The following is a 21,297-nucleotide window of genomic DNA, read 5'->3' as shown; positions in this document are numbered from 1 at the left end:
TGATTCCTGGGGAAGTTGGAGGCTAACTGGGGGAGGGAGCCATCTCACGTCTTGTGATTACAGGAAACCCGGGGCTCGTGGGCCTCCTGAAACTGCTGGTGTGACTATTATTATGTCTCTAAAGCCCACTCCCCCGGACCCTGATCAAGTGCAGCCCAGCCCAGGTAGTGAACATCGGCTCATGGGTTTGGAGGGTGGGATTGGGACTCTGCCCCCTCCTGATGTCCCCTCTGTTTTCTTAGTCTGGTGCCCAGGACACAACCTGGCCCAGGGTAAACCCTCGTGTGTACTTGTGAAGTGAATGAACGTCACTCTGGGATAGTGGGTTTGCACCTGGGCTCCCACCAAAGTGCAGAGTTCTTGGTCTCCGGGGAGATTCTTGTCCTGTAGGGCTGGAGTGGGCCCAGGAGGGGGCTTTGCTCACCTAGCAGCTCAGTGTGCATGATCCTAAGGCCAAGATGTGGGAGAGCCCTCCTAGGAAGGAATCCATTCTGCAGGAGGTCAGGGTTCCTGGCCTGACTGGCAACACCTGTCCACGCTGCCCACCTTCATGAATTCCGCACCTCGGGGGGCAAAGCAAGTGTTTCCCGGTGCTCGGGGGCTGCTGCTGGAGACCTGGGGACACCAGCGAGCCCCACAGGCTGTGCCGTTGGAAGGGGGGATGGGCAGCAGCGTGGGTGGGCTCTGGGCTGCTGGAGGAGAGTGTCCTGTCCTCACTGCCTCTAGGCTGGCTCCACACACACCCCGGCCTGGATGGGGTGGGAGTCGGGAGCCAGAACCTTCCCAGAACAGGAAACCACACAGTGACGCTGAGGGCCTCTACCCCACGGCGCTGGTCGGCTCCAGGTTCATGCTGGGTGCCAGGCCACCAGCCTCCACTTCAGCCCTCTCCAGTCCCCAAAGAGGCTCCCATCCACCCCCTGTTCAGCCCCTGCCTTGGAGCAGGAGCTGGAGGGCTGAGGCTCGGGTGTCTGGCTGGGCTCTGGAGCTCAGAGTCGGGGCAGGTGACAACTACCTGCAGCAGCATCCCGTGGGGTCCCCAGGGGCATCGTCCCCTAGGCCTGGGTGTCTCTGTGCCTCGGTTTGCCGTCTGTGAAATGGGAACAGTGAGCGTACCTACCTGGAGGTGGTTTAAGGCTCAGATGGCTTAGCAAATATAAAGACTGTGTGAATGGGTGTGCAACAGCAAACAAGAGGATGAGAAGGGAGACCAGAACCACAGAGAGATGTGGGTGGAGGCTGGGCAGGAGGCAGAAACCCCTGGAGGGCACCTGGCATAGCGTTTAGGACTCCCATTGCCAGCACAGATGTGCCTTGAGGGCTTTGGGGAGGATGACAAATGGGTTCCCCCTCACATGCCAACTTTGACTGAGTGGTAACGGCTGCCCGAAGAGGCTCTGGAAGCCAAAAGGGGTCAGTGTGATGAATGAGCGCAGAGTTCCATTGGTAGGGTCTGGTGTGGGCATGGGCGTGGAAGGGGCAGCCCCTGTGGCCATGACTTGCTGTCCTGGGTATGTTGGCCCTTGGACCTTGCTTACGGGTGGCTCTTGCTCATCCTCCGTCTCCTGGGTGTTTGCCACTGCTCCTCTGACAGCAAGCGGCTTGAACCCAGGGGCACTTAACCACCGAGCCACATCCCCAGCCCTTTTTTCATATTTTATTTAGAGACGGGTCTCGCTGAGTTGCTTCGGGCCTCATTAAGTTGCTAAGGCTGGCTTTGAACTCGAGATCCTCCTGCCTCAGCCTCCCAAGCCTCTGGGATTACAGGCGTGCGCCACTGTACCCAGCAAGGGCAGTTTCTTTTCTTCCCTAAGCATCCTGCCTGGCTCAGCTGCTCCTGCCTACCACACCTGCCTGGCTGGGCTGCCGTGGCCTCCCTGAGAGCCAGCCTCATGTGAGCAGAGAGGCAGATGGGTGGGAGGACAGAGTCCTCAGGGAGCAGGTGGACAGCATCTGGGATTTGGCCTTGAGTCTGCTTCCCTTGGATAGTGGAGACACTGCTGCAAAGAACATTGTCTTGCCTGTCTGGGGACAGTCGCAGCCCTGTCCTTGGTGGCCTGGTCAGGACCCATTTATCTTGAAGCAGGCAGAGGGTTGATTCTGTCCCCCTGCCACCCCAGAGCATGCCCAGCAGGGCCTACTCCAGCCCCGGGTCTCAGGGCCTGGGCAGGGCAGGTGAGAGTCCTGAGGGCCACTGGCATGGTGACATAAGTCTCAGGGCCTGTCAGGAGCCTGAGTCGGTGGTGGCGTCTGTCTGCATGTGGGAAAGGCCTGCCCACCCCACACGGGGGGACACAGGTCTGAGCCCACAGGTGATCCGTGCGTGGCAGGCTGTGAGCCTGCCCTGCTCCCTGGGCCCCATCCCCTCTGGGCCGCGCCTCTGCCCGCTGCTGTGGGGATTTATATCTGCACACAGCGTTTTCTCCAATACTAATGATCCCTCTGTTTTGCCAAGAACAAAGAGGCCTTCAGCAGTAACTTACGGCTCCATTGCCATCAATTTGTTCCCAGCCCCTTGGGACGGAGGAATGACAAGGTTCTTTCCCTTAGAGGACTTGGCACTGGCCCTGTCCGCTCTCTCAGCCTGGACCTACCCTGCTGTCACCAGGGGCATCATTGCACCTAGGGCTGCCCCAATCGGGGTCTGACGGCTCTGGTCCCCCACTGCCGACCCAGACTTCAATCTGAGCAGGTGCCCTCTCTGGCCTCGCGCCTCCTGCCAGGGACAGCCCTGCTTGAGGAGGTAGCTGATCTATCCGGGGGGAACACTGGACTTGGAGTCCAAGTGGTGAGTCTGAGCCTCTCTCTGCCACCTGCCAGCAAGGTGTCTGAGCAAGACCTTGGCTTCTCCCAGCCCCGTGGTCCTCATCTGGGGAATGGGGTCAGGAATTCCCACACGGGGGCGGTGGTGCCGGAAAGACTCCGAAGAGCCTTCAAACATTCAGGATTAGCAATTGTCAGGGAAAGATCAGGAGCCCGGGTCCTTGGGACTCATGCATTTATTTCCTCCTCCACTCAATCTGAGTACAGAGAAACGTTGAGAGTGCGGCTCTGGGGCTGCTGTCCAAGGTGGTGACCTCCAGCCCTGCTGGCCACTTCCGCTGCACCTGTGGCTAGTGGGTACCTGAAATGTGGCTTCTCTGAATCAAGATGTATCAGAAGTATAACACTCGAAATTTTGAAGACTTAATATGTAAAAAAGATTATAAAATATCTCACTAATAATGTTTTATATAAGCCAGGCAAGGTGACATGTGCTTGTAATCCCAGCCACTCGGGAGACTGAGACAGGAGGATCACAATTTGAGGCCAGTCTCAGCAACTTAGTGAGACTTTGTCTCAAAATAAAAAATACAGGGGGCTGGGATATAGCTTAGTGGTAGAACACCCTTGGTTCAATCCCCAGCACCACAACCAACCAATGAATCAATGAAAATAATGTTTCATGTGGGGGCTGAGGTGTAGTTCAGCCATCAAGCATGTGCTGAGCATGTGCAAGGCCCTGGGTTCCATCCCCATCACCACTAATAATAATGGTCATCTTTTATATTGATGACGTGTTGAATAATATTTTGGACATACCGGGTTACGTGCAATACATTATTATAATTAATTTTTCCTATTTCTTTTTAAATTTTTTATGGCAACTAGGGAGTCTTAGATGGCACCTGTGCTGCTCTTCTGTTTGTGGCCACCTGTTGTAGGGTGAGGCTCTGTAGGCTTGGTTTCCCCTGGGGACCAGCTGTGACCTCCCAGCATTAGCTTTTTTCTAGTCTGTCAAATGGAGAGGACGTCAGCTGCCTGCTGGGTGGGAGGGCTGAGAGGGTGACAGGCCAGGGAGGCCATCGAGAGCCCTGGGTTTACTTAAGTGCTGCTCCAGGGTGCAGAGGTGGAAGAGGGGCTTCTCTGGGCCAGGGACTGTGCCAGTGTCCTGAGATGGTGGGGACCGAAGCACTGCCTCGGCACAGGAACCTGCAGCTTGGCTGGAGCGACAGACCTGTAAGCTCTGCTTCCAGTGCCCTGGGACCATGCTGGGAGGAAGCAGCTCAGGATGTCGTGTTGATGGGGACCGATGGCTCCCCGGGGATCCACTTCCCCTGGTTTATGTTCGAAAGTGCCCATAAATAGGAAGTGCACAGGAACCCGAGGGTTGGCACCTGTCAGGCCTCAGCAGAACGAGGCTCACGGAGGAGAGGTCATCGAAGCCAGGCCCTGACTAGAGCAGGGATGGCCGGGCAGAGTGGTGGGCAGGCGCCTGGGGCATTGTCCACAGGATTCCAGGGAGAGAAGAGGGACATGAGGCCACCAAGGGAGCAGGGCTGGGACTCGCAGCATAGGGAATGACTGCTCGGGAGAATTCTAGGCCCTGGTCCTGAGAGCAGCAGGGGCTCAGAAAGGGGCCCAGGGAGGGCTGGGACACCCAGCCACAGAGGTGACCGACACACAGGTGGTGTAGGCCAGTGAGGAGGCCGGGACCGCCCTGGGTGGCCCCAGGGCTCACGGTGCTAAGCCTGCACCACTGACTGCACCCCAGCCTCTCCCCCTTGGCCCAAATGCACGTTAGAGCCCCCTGGGCAGAGAGAGGGCTGCACACTCAGCTCCCAAGCACGGCTTGCTCCAGACTGGCAGCTTCTTCCAGCCGGGTGGCCTGAGGGGACGACTCTCCCTTTCCCCATCTGCAAATTGGAGGCAGTGGTAGCTTTCCCACAGAGTCAGGAAAACAACAGTAAATGTCCCATGTTGGTCGCAGCCCTGTGCACAGTGGCCAAGACATGGAGACCACCAAATGTGGGCTACAGAATGTGCCACCAATGGTTTCTTCAGATTGTATCACCTAGTGACATTGTGGCCGTCTTAGTTTGTATAGGTACACTCCATGACATTCACCCGATCCCCTAACAAGATGCTTCTCAGAACACGTCCCTATTGTCAAGCCATACGTGACAACACACACACACACACACACACACACACACACACACACACACACAAACACCATGGAATGTTCTTCGGCCTTTCAAAAGAACAAATGCCCACACCTGTAATCCCAGCCATGGGGGAGTCGAAGGCAGGAGGATCACAACTTGGAGGCCAGCCTCAGCTATTTGACAAGATCCTGTCTCAAAATAAATAAATAAACAGATAGATAAGTAAATAGGCTGAGGAGGTAGTTCAAGGGTAGACTGATTGCCTAACATGTGCAAGGCCCTGGGTTTGATTCCAGTGCCACTAAAAAAAAGAAAATCTGTCATTTGTGACAATCTGGATGAATTCGTAGGACATTGAGCTAAGGGAAATAAGCCACACACAGAGAGACTAATCCTGCATGATCTCATTTCCATGAGACTGGGGATGGGGGGGGACCCAGATAACAGAGGATGGGGAAGGGGAGACGCTGGTCAGGGGGCCAGTCGTGCAGTTACGAGATGAGTACGTTCTGGAGACCCGCTGAACAGCAAGGTGACTGGACTAAGAAGAGCATAGCGTGCACTAGAACTTGCTCAGAGAGTGGATCTCAGTGTCCTCACCACACGCACAGAGTGGTAACCGGGTGAGGTGATGGATGTGTTGGTTAACTTAATTGTGGGACTCACTTGACAATTTATGTTGGTATCAAAACACCACGTTGTACGCCTTGAATATATGTAATTTATTTGCCAATCACACCCCCGAAAAGCTGGAGAAAAAGTCAGTGATACCAGTGTCAACCGTAAGGTGACGTCTAGTAGGCCCTCAGGAGATGTCAGCCATTTTCCCTCCTCCTGCCGTCCATCAGGGGTGGTGGAGACAAGCTGCCTCCTGTGGTCAGAAGCCCGGCCTCCCAGGAGGGCAGCAGCCCAGTGAAAGGCTTCTCTCAGTCCCCAGGACTCTCCCAGCAGGGGCCCAGACCCTTCTGACTCTGGATCACCATGGTGGGGAGTCCATCTAGGACAGCATGGGCCTGGGGCCAGCCGTGCAGCGTCACCTGAGAGTCTGTTAGGAGCAGACTCTCGGGCCACCCCGACCTATGCCTCAGGCACTCTGCAGAGAGGCCCGGGGACCTCTGACTGCACAAGCCCTCCAGGCGGCCCTGATGCTGTCCGATCCCTTTCCCCGGGGGAAGCATGTCCAGCCTTACACTCCCCTGCCTGACGAGTTCTGTCATTAGACTCTCTCCTCTCGGGTGCCCCAAGGGCCAGACGGGGTGAGTGGGCCCACTCTGGAGCTTTCTGCGGCCTTCTGCAGGGCAGCCTCCCAGCCCACCCAGCCCACCTCTGTCCACTCTCTGGGATGAAGAGGCCTAATCTCTTCTTGCAGCCCTTTCCCCATCTGCCATCTTCTGGTCGCCAGAGCAGGAGGAAGGGACCCCCATTCACTGGGTGCTTGTCCTGTGCCAGGCCCAGGCTGGACCCACGTTGTCCTGCGCAGCCTATGAGGGAGGGAATGTCTCTCCATCTGCAGACAAGAGGAGCAAGGCTCAGAGCTGGGCCTCGGCTGGCCAAGGTCACAGCTGCTAAGTGGCAGGATAGGGATCTGAACTCGTGTCTCTCAGGCTCCAGGACACACCCAGTGTCCGTGGTGACAGTGGTTCTCCAAATGTGGCCCCCAGATGGCCCGCATCGGCATCACCTGGGAGCTTGTTACAAACGCAAACTGCATTTCTGTCCCTACTGAGTGACATTGGGAGTGGAGCCCGGTGACACTGACGCTGCTGGCTGGGGTCAGCGGTATCTTTAAACTGGGGACCACACTCTGAGAAGCTGTGGTCTAGAAGAGCCTCTGTTTGCAACAGGCAATGTCACACCTAAGGGGTGGCATTTTGTACGTGGGAGGGAAAAAAGTCTTACTTTTTAAGCCCTGCATGGTGGCACACACCTGTAATCCCAGCAGCTCAGGAGGCTGAGGCAGGAGGATCGCAAGTTCAAAGCCAGCCTCAGCAACGCAGCGAGGCCCTAAAACAATTCCACAAGACCCTGTCTCTAAATAAAATATAAGAAAGGACTGGGGATGTGACTCAGGGGTTAAGCACCCTTGGGTTCAATCCTCAGTACCCCCCCAAAAAACATCTACTTATATATATATAAACCACAGGTGTATGTTATGCCTGAGGTCTTGAAATTTCACATGAAAATTCCATTTGGATAAAGAACCGGTGAGAGATCAGGGCCATAGCCCCTCACCTCCAGCATGGAAGGCAGTGGCCTGACTATGAGGTCACCCCGGGGGACATGCCAGGAGTGCTCATGCAGGACAAAGCCTTCCCTTCTGGTCTCTGGATTTTATTTCAATGCTATCAATGGAGAAGGCTCTTTGAAAACACATTGAGCACTTTGAAGGGAAGACTGTGGGGGGTGGGAGGGGGTGGGCGCAGATAATCGGTTACAGTCAGACCAACCTAAGTCCCCGCCACGCGTGCCAATAACTGAATCTGTCCCGGGGCCGTGGCCTGGTGGGGCGGCTATCACAGGAGACCATTGTGCCGGGCACATCAAAAGCCCTGCTGATTAAGCTCCTTGGCATTTTTCTCCCTCTCAGAAGTGAAGGCTCCAGAGAAACAGAATTGCTGCAGAAATCTGAACGGCACCCCGCAGCCCCTGGCCTGGAGAAGCCTGATGGGGGGCCTGGAGCCCCCAGAACTGAGGGACACTGGCGGGCACTGGGGGATTGGCCAGGAGGAGTTGAGGGCTGATGGAGACGGGTGGTGGCCCTGGAGAGGGCGGAAAGGCCACAGAGGGGAGTCCTGGCAGGGGTGGGGTGAGTGTGGCTCAGGGGAAAGTCCCGACACGCCACCCACCAAGCCTGACCCAGGGGCAGCCCGGGGTCTTGTGGAGTGTACGGGGGGCGGCTGGATGTGCAGGCTCCTGACAGTGTGAAAATGCAAGACGCAGGAGAAGAACACAGGGGCTGTAATCCCAGCAGCTAGGCAGGCTGAGGCAGAAGGATCGCAAGTTCATCTAGTTCCTGGGGTCTGATGGGAGCCTACAACAAAGGGACACATTCGTAAAGTTAAGTGGACCTGTTACTTTATGCCCTTGACTGTCACCCTAGAGCCACATCAACACATGCGCCAGAAGGCCCCTTCCCGCCCCAGGCAGACATCACTGGTGGATTCCAGCACCCGGATGGGCCTGTGCACCTCTAAACCCCACCCTGGGGCAGCCCCGGGAGCTGCAGCCAGCGCTGTCGCTGTCCAGGGCTGGCCCTGCGACCTCCAGGCTCTCTTTCTTCAAAACATCTAGGAACGGATCCTCTGGGGGGATTTGATTTAACCACCAAATGCACCCGCCGTTGTCCTCAGTTCTCTCCCGGGACACCACACCACAGGCGGGGAACCCAGGCAGCCCGCCCCACCCTGCGTCCTCTCCCTCCTGAGCCAGGGCTGCTTCCTCCGCGCACCCCACGTCTCCCCTTTAAGGGGCCCGGGTGACCACGCCTGCCCCGTGCTTCCTTCCTGGGGATCACAGCAGCCGTGAGCTTTTAAGAGGTTTCCTGGCAGCAGGACAGGGACACTCCCTTTCCACGTCTCCTCTCCACACTCCCTCCTGGCCAGAGCGTCCCTTGGCCGGGCACGATGGCCTCCCGGGTGCCCGCTGTCCTGAGGAAGCACTCGCAGCCCTCCCTGCTGCTGGACCAGGGTCCACTGGCCCAGGTGGGCGGGGAATGGAGCTCCGCGCCCTCTCATTGGCCAGCTCAGCTCAGAGCCCAGCCCATCAGCTCCCCTGGGCTCTGCAGACCTGGGTGGCCTGGGGTGGCTGGGGTGGCCTCGGGTGGGGTTTCAGGTTCATGGAGGCCGCTCTGGATGCAGGAGAGTCTGGTCTGACCTCCCCGGGTCAGGGGGCACTTGTCCCTCTGATTCTTTGGCTTTTTTTTTTTTTTTGCCTTGGCCTGGTCTCTAATTTAACGACTTTGTATTGACTTCCAAGGACTTGAAGTCTTTAGAGGTTTGTGAAGTTTGCCACCATTTAGTTCGTGTTGTTTCCCTCTTCACCTGGTGCACCTCGGGGCCCCAGAATGGATTCAAACATACTTCTCAGCTCACAATCAACATTGGTCCATGGATGCCGCTGCTTAGTTTTATTATTAATTTTATTTTGCATTTGGGGTGTTGTTTTTGTTTTTCGCATACTAGGGACTGCATACAGGGCCACTCTGCCACCCAGCCACATCCCCAGCCCTTTTTATTTTATTGTTTTTATTTTGAGACAGGGTGTTGCTAGGTTGCTTAGGACCTCACTAGGTTGCTGAGCTGGCCTCTAACTTGGGGTCCTCCTGTCTCAGCCTCCTGAGTCACTGGGATTACAGGTGTGCACCACCATACCTGGCCTCCTTCTGAATTTTCATAATATTGTGGAGCCCTCCTACCTCCCGAGGGCTAGACCTCCTCCCTTATCTCCCAGCTGCCCAACTCTCCCTCCTCTGCCATCTCATCCCCTGACTCCCATCTTCCCAACCTCAAGTTTGAATCTCATATCTTCTTATTCCCTTGCTTTTGGGAAATATCTTGTCTCATGTATGGGGACCACATATTGCTTGGACTTAGTTGTCTTTGAACTTCACCATTTAATACATTGTCTCCTGGGACACGTTTTCTGCTCAGTATCCAAGATCTATCCCTGACACCCTGTACAGCTGGTGTTTGTCCCTTTTCTCTACTGCATGTTACTCCATTGTGTGAAAACACCACAGTGCATTGACCCCCCCTTCCCATTGGTGGGTGCGTGGGGTGATTTTCACTGTTACAAACGGTGCTGCCGTGGACATCTTGTCTCCCTTGGTGCATGTGAGCTTGCCTGGGGCTACATCCATATCCCCTGCCCTCAGCAAAGCCTACTGTGCCTGGCAGAACCCTGCTCAGATGAGGAACCAAAACCACAGAGCTCCTGAAACCAGTTTAGGGTCACGTGGCCTGTGAGTGGTGGCCGGGAATTCAAACCCAGATCTTCTTGTTTCTACAACCCATATCCTTTCTGCCATCACTTTACTGTTCTGCCCGTGGAGAAGCCCGGGACTCTTACCAGCGCTGGTCTGTGAGATGCCCTGTGGCGCCTCCATCCAGTAGAGAAGACGGATAATAAGTAGATCAGCCAGGGCCAGTTTCCCGGCTGCGCTGAGCATCAGGAGACAGCACCGGGGCGAGGAGGAGGTAACAGGGCGAGGAGGCCATCAGGAAGGGGGACAGGACGGCTGGATCCTGCTGGCTGCCCTCACACCCCCAGCCTGGAGCATGGGAAGAGGGGATCTGCCACTCCCGGCTCAGAAAAGGTCTCCCTGTCTGGGGGGGGGGCTTTGAACTTGAGATGAGCCCCTCTAAGCCACTCAGATCCCCGCTCCCTTCCTGCTGGGCACCTTAGGTGACTGCTCAGCCTTCAAGCAGCCCCCAGCCGGGGCTAATCTGAAATAAAAGTTTTTATTTATCTAGCTTGATACCTAGTGCAAGGTTAAATCATACAAGAGAAAAAGCAATAAAAGAGAAAGATTAAGTGTAAGGCTCCGTCTTAGGCGTGCCCTTTTGCAATATGGTTACAAAGATATTAAGCCTGAAGTCACCCACAATCCCACATAGCTGTTCCCAGGGCTTTGCGGGGCTTGGCATAGCGGCAGTGGGAGGAGAGACGGGGCGGGCGTGAGAGGAGGACCCGCCGGATGCCCTGCTGAGAGGGTAAGCCACCAGATGGAGCTCGAATTGCTCAGCCCGTCAGCCACCTCCCACCCGCACCCCCACGCAGCTCTGATTCATGACTTCCCCGGGGAGCAAAACGTTGGCATCTGCACCTACATCCCTGTGGGCACATCTGTGTCACCAGAATTTATGTGCCTGCTATGGGCAGGGCACCCTGGGGAGAGCAAGGGGGTGAGAAGGCTCAGTCCCAGACCTTCCCTCCATCAGCCTGGGCTCCAATATCATGTGATCTTGAGCAGGTTGCTGTCTGTGCCTCAGTCTCCTTATCAGTCAAATGGGAACATGAATAGGGGTCGTGTGAGGGCTAATACAGGGGAAGCTCTCAGACACACAGTAGGCACTCAGGAGATGTTATGTGTTATTAGCGGGGGCAGTTTATGGTCAGGTTGATGAACATATGAGAAAAACACCTGGTCCTCAGAGTGTGGTAATGAACGGGGTGTCTCAATCCCAGAGTTCACCTGCTCCTTCCCCTGCTCCCTGCCTGGCTGCGCCCCTCTCTCCCTGCCTCCCTGCTGAGTGCTCAGCCTGAGTCAATTAACTGGCCGCTCGTGGTTCAAATATTTGACCAATATCCTGGAAACAAAGATCTCAGAGCCGATATTTTGAGACAGTGATTGAAGTGAACAAACATTGTAGCACAGAACGAATTTATAGCTCAACATTTTCATTCTGCGGGGCTGCGCTCTGTCCCAGCCCCCACCCACAAGGCGCTTCTCTGGTGGGGCCAGAAGGATGGGACCAGGCGGCCTCTGCTTTCTAGCCCCTCCTGCTGCCAGGACTTGAGATGCACCTTTGACCCTGAACTGAGGCTGCAGGGGCTTCCCAGCACCGCCCAGCAGACCAAGGGTCCTGTTAAAGGGTCGGTGAGGACCTTTCCCTGTGATGATGTGGAATTCTTAAATGTCACTAAGAGCCATTGAGCTGCAACTCAGGGGAGCATTTGCAAATGAGGAGTTGAGGCCCTTGGGAGCTTTGGGTCCCCTTTAGGCATCTGTAGGGACAGGGGAGTTGGTGTGAATGACCCAGTGAGGTCACTGGGTGGTCTCAGGGAGACGAAGCTGTCATAGAAACTGGAAATGAGAAGACCAGGCCTGGAGAAGCCTCGGGAGTTGCGTGAACGTGAACAACGAAAAGCGAGCTCCTTTGTGCAGCAGGCGCCGTGGGGATGCTCTCTGGAAGTCCTCTGGAGACCCCAGGAGGACCAGAGCAGGGAAGGCAAGGACTGGGCCAGGGATGCTGGCTGCACCGGGTGCTGATTCCCCAGCCGTGGCTTGACGCTTCCGAGAAATGGCATCGAGTGGCGAAAACGCAGTGGGGCGTGAAATAACTCGGACCCATGGTGAGGCGGTGGCCCGTCTTCTTCCTCTCCGAGTTTCTATTTCTGTTAGTTCTGTTCAGAGAAAGGTTCATCTGGGCGCTCGTGTCTCTAACCCCGGGGCCCGTGCCTCGTGTCCCGTGGAACAGAGAGCGGGCCAGGGCCTTGGGGGGCCACCCCGTGCTCACCTCCCATCTTGCGTTGTCCTGTGTGTGTGGCAGCTGGTTCTCTGCTGTGATATTCTTAAATTGTTCCCCTTCGAGTGAGTGTTCAAAGGAAAAGATCGAGTGGAATTAAAGAAAAATATTAACTGCGTGACTCAGGTGGCCAATCTGGCTGAGGTGGGAGGTGACATCAGCTGCCTGGAGACCGGGGACCCTGGTGGAGGCAGAGTCGGCCTGACCTTTCCACATCTGGAGAAAGAGAAGGATGAGGGAGCCCCAAGGGGCTCCAGAGAGTCACCTTAATACAGGCGAAGGGCTAGGGATGGCGACTGAGCAGGGCAGGCACCCGGGCAGAGCCACCCCTCTGTTAAATGAGCGTGGATGTGAGGCCACTTTGGCCATGGAGCGCCAGCGCTGTTCCTGGTCCTCCTGCAGGGACCGAGCACGCGCTGGGTAGGCGCCAGGAGGGCATTCCGGCAGGAGGGGCCCGAGGAGCAAGGACAGTGAGGGAGGACGGAGGGCAGCGGCTAGACCATGGGGCTGCAGAAGAGGAACTGGGGGGCGATTTGAAGGTCCTGAGGCCAAGCCAAGGGGTGAAGCCGTCCACCCAGGGCCTCTGGGGTGGGAGAACCCAGAGCGCTCAGGAGCTCCTGCGGGCGGAGAGGGCCTTCTGTGAGGTGTCAGGGCTCCTGCAGGCATCCAGAGCAGACTGTCCCCAGGGCCAGGCCCCCGTGACCAGGAAGAGGGACACCCGAACGTCTTCTGTCGTACAGCATCTGTCCTCGTTTCCTGTCACTGACTGAACACCTCCAGTGGCTTAAAACAACACAAGTTTCTTCTCCGTTCTGGAGAGCAGGAGTCTGAAACGAGTGTCACAGGACTGAGACGAAGGTGTCAGAGACCCATTCCCTTGGGGGTGCAGGGCAGGGCCCCTCCCTGGCCTCTCCAGCTCTGGGTGGCCTTGGGCACTCCTCTGCGTGTGGCTGAGTCTCTCCAATCCCCTCGTCCCTGATCATGTGGTCTTCCGCCCTCCCGTGGTGACATCTCCTTCTGGCTTCAGCTTAGAAGCACACCGTGGTGACACAGAGCCCAGCAGATAGTCCAGGGTGGACTCTCACCTAAAGCCCCTTCACCAATTCACATCTGCAGAGTCCCCTTAAGTCACAGGAGATATCATCCCGCAGTATCCTTCTGAGGATCCAGGGAGTGGGCACAGACGCCCTGATGTGCACCAGCCTACCATGTCCCCGTCTCTCCCGGCTCCCTCACGGTCTCTCCTGTCCTCGATGGTCACACCACCTCCTCTCCACCATGGCTGCTCTTGAAATGTCCTCTGGGCTGCCATCTCAGCCATCAACCAGCTCTGTCTAAAGCTTTTCCAATTCCAAGTTTCCTAGAGGCGGCCAGCAGGGCCAGCTCAGCGTCATAAGCATTGTCCTGGAGCCACAGGGAGCTGGCCACCAGAGATGGGGTCACTCCAGGCGGCCAGCACAAAAGGGGACAGCAGGGCCCTAAATACCTCCAGGACGTTTTCCAGACAGACGGGAGGCCAGTGGGACAGAATCGAGCTCGGAGAAGCCGACCTGGTATAAATATGGGAACTTGATGTATGGCAGAGGGGGCGCCACAAATCAGTGGGGACAGGTGACTTGTTCCGTGGCGGGTGTTGGAAAACCAGCTCACTGTCTGCAGAAATATAAAGCAAGATCCTACCGTACGCCAGACGCCAAGGTGGACTCTGGATGGATTAAAGACCAAGATGTGAGAGTAAAATACAAGGGCTCATAAAAGGGAACGTGGGGGTATATCTTGGTGACCTTGTGGTAGGAAAGGACTTCTTAGCCCCCAAAGAACACATGCCCCCGAAGAAAAATGTATCCATGTCAAAGGAGTTCCGATTCCATAGGAATAGATGGACGGGGTCGCAGCAGATGACAGTGGAGAGAAGGGTTTTACGACAATTAAAATCAGCACGGGACTCGGCACTGGGATATAGAGGAGACCCTGCAAACCAGCAGGGAGAAGTTGGGAAATCCAAGGGGAAAACAGGCAGTCGGGACTTATCGAATGAGCCACTGAGACACCAGTCGGCGTTTGTAGAGACACTGAAACTGACTAAGCTGAGACAGGCCGACGGCCACTGCCAGGACCAGCTCTTTAAGTCCCACCTCGGCACAGGAGCCAAGTCCTCCCCTTGGCAGCTTTTATGGGGTCTGAGAGCTAAGAGTGGGATTTTTATTTTTTAATTTGGTACCAGGTATTGAACCCAGGGGGCTTAACCATTGAGCCTTTTTTATATATTATTTAGAGACAGAGTCTTGCTAATTAAGTTGCTGAGGCTGGCTTTGAACTTGTGATCCTCCTGCCTCAGCCTCCTGAGCTGCTGGGATTACAGGCGTGCACCACTGTGCCCAGCTAAGAGTGGGTTTTAAAAACGAGAGGTTTGTTGTTTCTCTGTTTATTTGGTACTGGGGATTGAAACCAGGGAGGCATCATCATTGAGCACATCCGCAGCATTTTTTTAATCTTTTATTTTGAAACAGGATCTTGCTAAATTGCTGAGGCCAGCCTTGAACTTGAGATCCTCCTGCCTCAGCCTCCCAAGTTGCTGGGATTACAGGTATACGCCTCTGCACCCGGCTTAAAGAGGAGAGGATTTTTGCAGTTAATCTGAGGACAGTAAATAATATCAATTGAGCAAAATGTTATCCCCCGTACCCCAAGTTCCATTTGTTTCATTACAAAATCTGTAGTATAAGAAATTGGGCTCAATTATTGTTATATTTCAAATGCATCAAAAATGTTTGTGGCCAACACTTGTTTTCTTTCTTGTTAAAGAAGTACTATCATAATGTCCTTGGTTTTTGCCTCTTGGCCTGTGAAGTTTAAAATATTTCTGTGGCCTTTTACAGAGAGGTTCACAGTCCCTGGCACTAAGGAATATTCCCGATCCTTGAGAAGCCACGTGCTGTTAGGTTGAATCACATAAAATCACTTTTTTTAGGTCAAAAATGCTTGAATGTCAGCTATTTCATATGGTTTAACTTAATGACCCTACAGCAAAATAAATATTTAAAACCTACTGTTAGGTAATAAGAGAAGGGACAGTGTAATGCCATGTCTGTAAGATAAAAGGAAGCCAGCCATGTTTAGCAAGAAGACACACATGCTCCAGCACACGTGGCCACGCACTGCAATTGGTACTTGCTTTGGCGAAGAGTTGGGGGTGGGATGAGGCATGTGCAGTGACACTTCCTGGCATGGGTTGGGTGGTTCCCAGAGCCAGCTCTGCTTGAAGCTCACATGGTAACTCATTTAATCCTCATAGCACCAGGATGAGGGAGGTACTATCATTGTGCCACTTTATGGATGACAACACAACTCAGAGAGGTGAAGTCACTTGCCTGAGGCCGCTCAGCTTGTAAAGGTGGAAGGCAGGATTTGGATGCAGGCCATGTGGGCTCGTTTGGAGATCAAATCTGAAGTCCGGTGAAGTGGATATAGTTAAAGGGGTTGGTGGACCCAACATATCGCAAAAAGCAAACTCTCCTTTCACCTACACCCACCCCATCCCTGCCCACCCCATGCCCAAGAAATCCCGGCGTTTCTTGCTCTTCTACCTTCACATGTCACCCTGAGAACGTGGAGGACCAGCTGGTGTGGCCCTCCTCGGGTTGCCCGGGCTGAGTGTGGGATGGACCACAGTTGGCACCAGGCCACCTGCTCCGGCTCCCAGGCCTTTCTGTCAGCCCAGCCTCCTCCAAGCCAGAGCTGAGGCCCACCTTTCTACCACGGAATCCTTGTCTCCTCCTCTTGCCCAAAGCCAGCACCAGGCAGCTGTCCTCAGCGCCCCTGTGACTCGGACCGCTAAGTGGGGCTGGGCTGAGGGGCGTGGCTCTGCGGGTCCCTCCCCTTGGTGACGAGCTCTAACTTTCCTGGTCTGAGGGCTGTGCTTCTGCCCTACTCTGTTCAGGGGGCGGGGCTCTGTTCAGGGGGCGGGGCTCTGTTCAGGGGGCAGGGCTCTGTGGGCTCTGTTCAGGGGGCGGGGCTCTGCTCAGGGGGTGGGGCTCTGTTCAGGGGGCGGGGCTCTGCTCAGGGGGCCGGGCAGTCTGGGCTCAGCATGGACAGCCCTGGGGTGCGGGCAGAAAACAAAGCCACCTGGATCCTGTGACTTGTAGCCACACCAGTATGTCATGTGAGACACTCTGCAGAGGTTGTGCTTTATACTTAGAATAAGTACCACCAGTGTCCCCATTTCACAGGTGAGGAAACTGAGGCCAGAAAGCTTACGAAACGTATAGGGTCATTGTAGGCCAGGAAGTGGCAGAGCCAGGATTCAAACCTAGGTCTCTGTGAGTCTGAAACCCACATGCTCTCCACAGGGCCACCCTGCCTCACTGGGTTGTCAGATAGCCCTATCAGGTGCAGACCTCGACTACGTTAATCCCATTTACAGATAGGTAAACTGAGGCTCGTAGATGGTTGGTGCAGTGGTAGAAACTGAACCGGCCCCTGGTCTTGATTCAGTTCTCCACCCATAGACTGTTCCCACCCTCACCAGGACTCCTCCCCTTCAAGTCAAGGCAGTAAGAGGATAATTAGAAGTGGAGGTGAGATTAGGGGTGCCCATGGTTGGCACAAGAAGCCATGAGGGACCTCATGGTTGGTGAGTCAGTAAGGGTCAAGTTAGCCAGGTATAGTGGCACATGCCTGTAATTCCAGCCACTCAGGAGGCTGAGGCAGGAGGATTGCAATTTTGAGGCCAGCCTCAGCAACTTAATGAGGCTCTCAGTAACTTAGACCCTACCTCAAAATGAAAACTAAAAAGGGCTGGGGATGCGGCTCAGTGGTAAAGCACCTCTGGGTTCAATCCCCAGTGACACCCCCTCCCCCATGAATAAGAAGGGCAAAGTTGCAGAAAGCGTTGGGAGCCAGGCAGACTCATCGCGTGGGTCAGGAGGGAGCCATGGGGGACCTTAGAGGAGGGGTGGGGCATGACCTGACACTTCACAATGCCTGCTTGTCCAGCCCGGGTCTACTGCCCAGCGGCAGCCAGCCTCCCCGCACCCAGCACTCCCTCCCTCGCAGGCTGGGGACATTGGGTCGCTGAGGTCAGGTCTTTGTTTGAAGGACAGATAATTAATCGCACAAAGTAATCCCCAGCGCACTCGGGCAGATTTATGGAGATCGCCTCTGTCCCGGGAACTCTGCCTGGTCATCTTTCATTTCCCAGGCACAGCGAGTGACTTGTTAGGCCCCACGCCAACAGGAGTTTCATTCAGGGGAGTCCAGCGGGCGGGGGGAGATTGACAGTCCAGGCCTGGGCAGGAGGCGGGAGCAGCGCCGGGCAGGGGGGAGCCTCCAGCCCCTAAGCCTCCCCCTTGCCCCTGGCCGACCCAGCACGGGACCCTTTCACAGAGCTTACTGGTCAGGGGCCACGGGGACCCAGATGCCATCCAGTTCAGCCCTCCTGAGTCCAGATGAGAAAACCGAGAGAGAGCAAGGCCGTGGAGAAGTCGTCCACTTCCCAGGTGGGCAGGAGAGCTGCCTGCCCGCTGCCCGCCGGCCCAGCACATATCCTCACCTGCTCTGCCCTAAGCTGCTGTGGAGGACCTCAGACCCCCGTGGTGGGCTCTGGGCTGCCTCCCCAGGGGCTCCTCTGGTGGGGAGGAGTGGAGATGGACAGGCCCCAGGCTCACCCTGGTGGGGAAGGCGGGTGGCTGCCCCTGCTCCCCCTGCCTCTGGCTTGCCGGGCACTTTGGAGGGGCTGCTGTTGTCTCTCTTTGTGACACAAGGAGTGTGGGCTCATCGGATGATTCAGGCGTCTTTATCAGGCCCCGGTCATGAGCCGGCTGTTGGGGATGTGGCCATGAAGAAGCAAAGATGCTGTCCTCATGGCGCTGTGGTTGGTGAGGGTGACAGAGAGTAAAGGATCAAGCAGATGAAGGCATGAAATCACCTTCGCTAGTCACCACTGCTTCCGGGAAACAGGGGTGTGTGTTGGAGGACCGCCGGGCAGGGTCAACTGAGCCTGGGGTGGCTGGGGAAGGCCTCTATGGCATGGGGACACGGGAGCGTGGTGGAGGAGGCAGCACGCAGAGCTGAGGAGGGAAAGAGTTCTGGCAGAAGAAACTTCCTGTGCAAAGGCCCTGTGGCAAGAACGAGTTGGGGATGCTGAAGAGACACAAAGGCTGGGGTGTGGGGGGCAGGAGGAGGGCCGCTGGGCTGGAGGGATGATCATTTAGGGTCTTGCAGACTTGGAGGACTTGGGATTTTACTCCATTGGCCTTGGGAAGACATTACAAAGGAGGAACTTGACCTGTGTCCTAGAGAGTTTAAAGAGCCCAGAAAGACCTGCGCCGTGAAGGGACTGGAGAGGGAAAGAGGCAGGTGACCGGGAGGGGGGCTCCGTGTCCACCAGGCTGACTCAGCTCCATGCCTTTGTCTGTCCAGCCCCTCCAGCGGCTCTGTCACCGCTCTGTCCTGAGGCCCTGCTGGCTCTGTCACACCCTCCACCCCCACAGTGTGCCTCCCAGGAGGCCCCGCTCAGAGCTCCCCACCGGCTCAGGCTTCCCTCCTGGGCATGTGCCCGGGCCTCCTCCCACTCACAGGGGGCAGCGTGGCCACCAACAGATGGCGCCAGCACCTCCCTCACCTCAGCCCCTGAGGACAAAGCCTGGTGGGGGGGTGGCTCCTCCCTGAGGCTCGCACCCCCTCTGTAGCTGAAGCCCTGGTCATGTTCCCCAGGTCCTGCAGCCGGGCCTGTTGGGGCCTAGCGCTGGGAGCGGGAGCGGGTCCATCTGGGCAGGGGTTGGTGGGCCAAGGTCAGAGGCGGCCTTCTTTCCTGGCCTGGTTGAGGGGGATATGTGGGCTTTAGGGCTTTGCTCGGCGCTGGGGCCCCTGCCAGGAGCTCCTTCCACAAGCCGAGGGCTCACGCCTCCTCCTCACGGACGCAGGGAGCCTCCAGCAGGCAAAATGCCCCCTAAGGCAGGGCCTGATCCAGCAGGACCCTGTACTCCCCCACCCCCGGGGGCATCTTTGCAGAGCTGGAAGCGGACGCCCAGGGCCTCGCTGGCTTCCCTGAGAGTCGGCCCTCTACCAGGGTCCCAGAGCTCCCAGCCACTCCTGCTGTGGGAAAGGAAGCCCTGGGGCCACTGACTGAGAAGGACCTCGGGCTGTGCATCTGAGGGGGACCCAGCAGGAAAGACCCTCAACTCTGGACTGTGGTTTCTCTTTTTCAAAAAGGTGGTCAGAGGCTTTGGAAAAATTTGGTTGTTGAGCCTCGTCCCTGGCTGAAAGGACAAGGGTGTCCTTCTTTTTCCCGTTTCTTGCTCGATCAGCACAAGTTCCTGCCCATGTGAGCCAGGGGACGGGAGCGTCTTGGGACATCCCTTCCTGTCTGGCTGTGCTCATTCATCAAGCATTCTCCAAACGCCTACTTGGTGTGGGGCACTGGGCCAGGGGCTGGGGACATAATGTGACATCCAGGACTGAGGCTGCACTGGGAGGATGAGGGCACTCTGGACACTGCTGAGACAGGAAAGCCCACGGCTCAGCCCACCCCACCCTCTGCCCACTGCCCAGCCCAGGACCCCTTTCTCAGCAGAGAAGCAGGCCCCACATTCCATAGCAAATGTGAAGTATGAGATATTTAGAGCTGAGCACAGTGGTGCACCCCTGCAATCCCAGCAGCTCAGGAGGCTGAGGCAGAAGGATTGCAAGTTCGAGGCCAGCCTCAGCAACTTTGCAAAGTCCTAAGCAACTTAGCGAGACCCTGTCTCAAAATAAAAAATGAAAAGGGTTGGGGATGTGGCTCAGTGGTTAAGTCCCCCTGGGTTAAGTCCCCAGTACCAAAAACAAAAAAGAAAGAAATCTTTAGAGAAGTGGGAAGCTGATAAAGCTCGCCCTAAGGACCCGCCTCCTGGAGAGCATGTTGCCAGTTTGTCGCGTTTGCTTCCTGTCTTTCTGGCTCTCCTTTGTGTTCTTGTTTAAGAAATGAAACATTGTTGCTAAAGATCTTTTTCTTTCCTGTCAGTGACTTTGGAGGTCACCTTTGAGAACCATGCAGCAAGGGTTAAAGTCTCTGATCCAAACAGGACCCCTGACCTTGTTATGCCGGATTCGTGGGACCCCAATAGACCTCCAGGAGCCGAATCCGATGCAGTCACACAAGAGTCTTTATTGTGAGCTCCAGCCTGGACTCACAGCCGTTCCCGACGCAGCGGTCCCAGGGAGTGAGTCCCAGTCCTTTGTTCAGTGAGATTTTATAGGTTTTGGGGGATACTCTATGCGTCACAACATCACCCAGCAAATCATTCCACATCTTGGGAAAATCATAAAACAACTCTTAACATTGATTAGCACATTCACTGGTGGGAACAAGTTGGTAGGGGTGATTGGTTAGTACAAGAGGGGGGTTCGTTTGAACTGATTGGCTTAGGCCACGAGGGTGTACGTGCTGAACTACAGGGTTTCCAACATGTTATCAACCACCATAAACTACTGGGGGGTCATCTGGCATCCCAGGTATTTTCCCCATCTCATGTGATTGGAGGTTGCTAGGGGGTTGCTGTGGATCCTCACCTAGCCTGACTGAGTCAGGGACACTTGGAGCCCCAGATCTCTCCTGTTATTTACAGACAAACAACTCAGCAGGGTGGGTATGTGCCTAGGAGTGCTCTGTGGGTTTTTCCAAGGACAAGGGTCACGCCCCCTTCCTTGGACAGGCTTTGCTCTGAGGTAGAGGCTGGTTTCTCAAAAATGGAGTCACAGCAGTTTCTCAACCTGACTGTGGGCTGTGTCTTAGGTGACACTGAGGAGCCGCCGCCCTGTGTGGTGGGTAACGCCACGTGTGGTCGTTGTCTTGGTGAGAGCTGTGTATTGCATTCAGAGATGGAATTTGTTCTTAGAACATCACAAACAATTGGTGGATGGGGCTGATTTTAAAATAACTAAGATTGGCAAATTTTTGATGACTTGGGGGTGAGCACGGAGGCCTTCACTGTGTTCCTGTCTCTCCATCTGGCCATACTTAGAATTTTCCGTTGGAAATTTTTTTTCAATACGGAGGGAAATAATAATTTTAAAAATAAATAAAAGGGTTTTTTTTGGTGTGCATGTGTGGTTCCCAAAGCTGCTAGGGGACCAGAGGACTG

General features: G+C 55.6%; 1 protein-coding gene across 1 annotated transcript in view; it reads left to right on the top strand.

Moving 5' to 3' along the window:
• LOC114089402 (cadherin-23) overlaps positions 1 to 21,297 on the top strand; it is a 213,280-nt gene that overhangs the window by 67,199 nt on the left and 124,784 nt on the right. The gene's annotated exons all lie outside the window — the stretch shown is intronic.

This window comes from Marmota flaviventris, chromosome 4, assembly GCF_047511675.1.
Source record: "Marmota flaviventris isolate mMarFla1 chromosome 4, mMarFla1.hap1, whole genome shotgun sequence".
In the NCBI taxonomy this organism is placed as follows: domain Eukaryota; kingdom Metazoa; phylum Chordata; class Mammalia; order Rodentia; family Sciuridae; genus Marmota; species Marmota flaviventris.
The sequence above is the reverse complement of the archived record's forward strand: the minus strand, read 5'-3'. Positions and strand labels throughout refer to the sequence as shown.